The sequence below is a fragment of the Meriones unguiculatus genome (genome assembly GCF_030254825.1).
Source record: "Meriones unguiculatus strain TT.TT164.6M chromosome Y unlocalized genomic scaffold, Bangor_MerUng_6.1 ChrY_unordered_Scaffold_25, whole genome shotgun sequence".
NCBI lineage: Eukaryota > Metazoa > Chordata > Mammalia > Rodentia > Muridae > Meriones > Meriones unguiculatus.
Window position 1 is genome coordinate 13,616,927 of NW_026843710.1, and position 2,984 is coordinate 13,619,910.

A 2,984-nucleotide genomic window follows, 5' to 3' on the forward strand; every position below is an offset into this window, starting at 1 on the left:
TTTTCTTTTCTGGACTAATTGATTGGGTGTTCTGTAGACCTCTTGTATTCTTATAGTCCTCACCTTTATGTTGGGAAAATTTTTTTTCAATGATTTTGTTGAAAATATTTTCTGGGCCTTGGAGGAGGGAATCATCTTTTTCCTCTATTCCTATTATTTGTGTAGAGTTTGTCTTTTCATGTTGTCTTGAATTACTTTGATGGACCGTGTCTGGATTTTTTTAGATTTAACATTTTCTTTGACAGATACATGATTTATTTTCCATTTTGTCTTCCACAGGTGAGATTCCTTCTTCCATCTCTTATACTCTATTATTTATGCTTATATCTGTAGTTCCTATTTTCTTCCCCAAGTTCTTTCCTTCCACAATTTCCTCTATTTGTGTTTTCCTTAATTTCTCCAAAAAAATAATATTGAATGCTACATGAATTTGTGTGTCACGCTTGCATAGGGATCATGCTAATATTCTCTGTATTGTTTCTGTTTAAGTATACATGCTGCTGAAGTGAACACCACACATTTCTTAAAGTAAACATTAGTAAAGTCACATGTCCTTGACTTGTGAGTTGCACATTTTCACAGATTCCATTACTATTTGTTAAATATATGGATATGTCCTCACTCACTCAAATATTTTCTGTGAAAATGCTCACTGACCAAGGAAAATCTTTGAAAAAAAGCATTTAGTTGGGACATGGCTTATATTTTAACTAAGAAAATCCATGATGTCATGTCAGCAAGTACTCATCTTGTTGCAGTCCTTCACCAAAACTGAGAGCTTTTCATACTGAACCACAGGTGGCAAGAAGAGAGAGGTAGACTGAAAGAGACAGAGAGCGAAAGAGCAAGAAAGACACATTCAGAAATAGACAGAGAGCAACAGAAACAAAGACAAAGTGTAGGGGGAAGATGGAGGTGCTGGGACGACTCTGATTCTGACCAGCAAAACAGCAGGATCGGCACAGTGACCAGCAGTCAGAACTCAAGGCCATAAAACACAAGTGATTATGTTTCCCAGGTGAGAGGATATCCCATGATGGGGGATTCAATCAGCTTTAACTCACCCAGCTAAACTGAGAAAGAGATCCTGGTTCCACAAGGTGCTTGGTCACCAGCCCAGAGCCACATGTCAGTGAGTTCTGATCACTGTCCCAGACTGAACTGTGGGTACCACAACAGCAGAGACTGGAATTTCCAGTCAAGAGATAACCCCACAGTGCAGGAAAAGATTGAGACCGACCTTAGGTCACCTAGTCATCCCATGGAAAAGACTCAGGTTCTGCAGGCACCCAGAAGCCAGCCCAGAGCCAGAGCCGGGGCCCAGACGCCAGCACAGAATCCTGCCTACACACCTGATTTGCTGTCCCAGATAGAACTGTGGGCCCCATGGCACCAGAGACCAAGTTTCTCTGTTGGGTGTAAATCCACAGGGAGGGGAATGGCTGGTCTGATCTCAGAGCACACAGCTGATACCACCACCCCAAAAAGGTCTCAGGAATAGTTTACCCAGTTTTGGCAGACGCCTAGGCACCCAATCGCCAAAAGGGCAGAAAGGCAGAGCCACATAAGTCTGTGCCTGCAGGTTCTACTTGCCATCACAGACAGAAAGACTGTCCTCAAAGCAAATACTGGGTGTCCTGTCAGGAGGAAACCCCACAGCAGGGGTATCATCAGGTCCAATGCTCAGGACACCCAGCACCAAAAGACTTTCTGGATTCAAGAAGACTCTAGGCTCTAGCCTTCTACTGCATGAGTGAACAGCATGCTGATCTGCCTTTGTGGAGTACCACTAGGGCACAGGGGCACACAGCTGCATCCTCAGATGTACAAAAAACAGAGAGCATTACAGCAGTCCTCAGATAAATCAGTTATCCCTAGCTAAACTGACAAGACTGTGGGAATTCCTGGTTCTTCAAGAGGGCTGCACCCAACAATTACACCTTAATAGCAACAGCTGCTGCTTGATAAATTCAGAGCAAGAACCCCAGCAGCAGGGTAGCCAACACCAGGATTCTCCTGATGAAAGGAGAGTTACCATACAGGTCCATAACCTGAAGGAAACTGTGACAATTCCTGAGAAGGACCACTATTCAGTTGACCATACCCAAAAAGCAGAGGAGAACTTCAGAACCCCACCAAGTGGATTCTCCCTGCCCCAGGGCCCAACAGACATAAAAAATTATCAGACAACATCTGAGACAGAGAGATGGGTAGAGGCCAGTGAAAAAGCATAACCAAGAGAAAGCAAAGCAATATGGCATTTTCAGAAACCAGTTATCCAGGAGCAAGTAGCCCTAGACACCCTAACATAAGTGAAATTCAAGAAGTTCTTATATCTATGCTTATAAAGAAGTAATGGAGGAAGTAAATAAAACACATAAAGAATTAGGGTAGGATATAATAAAAAAAATATGGTCATCATAAAAAATACAAGAAGATGCAACCAACCAGTTTGTGGCATTCAGAGAGGAAACAGTTAAATCACTGAATGAAATAAAAGAAACAGAGGAATGTTCAAACAGCTGAAGAAATTGCAGGAAAAACAGGAAAATACAGACAGACAGGTGAAGGAAATCAACAAAATGTTTCAAGATCTGAAGATAGATTTGGAAGAATTAAAGAAAACACAAATGAAGGAAATCATGGAGAGGGAGAACCTACGAAAGAAAACAGGAACTACAGAGGTAAGCATAACCAACAGACTACAAGAGATGAAAGAAAAAAATCTCAGGTGTGGAAGATACTATGGAAGAAATCGATGTATCCAGCAAAGTAATAAATTCCAAAGTAAAAAATTCCTGACACAAACCATCCAAGAAATCCAAGACAACATAAAAAGACAAAACCTAAGAACAATAGGAATAGAGGAAAAAGATGATTCCCTCCTCCAAGGCCCAGAAAATATTTTTAACAAAACCATTGAAAAAAAATTTCCCCAACATCAAGGGGAGGACTATAAGAATACAAGAGCACCTATAAATTAG

The 2,984-nt window shown here is 41.3% G+C and overlaps 1 non-coding gene across 1 annotated transcript; it reads right to left on the reverse strand.

The window, feature by feature from the left end:
• Window positions 1-406: 406 nt before the first annotated feature.
• LOC132651791 (U6 spliceosomal RNA) lies at window positions 407-513 on the reverse strand. Its single transcript, XR_009589355.1, has one exon. It is a non-coding gene; the product is annotated as a U6 spliceosomal RNA (small nuclear RNA).
• Between the last annotated feature and the right edge of the window lie 2,471 nt (window positions 514-2,984).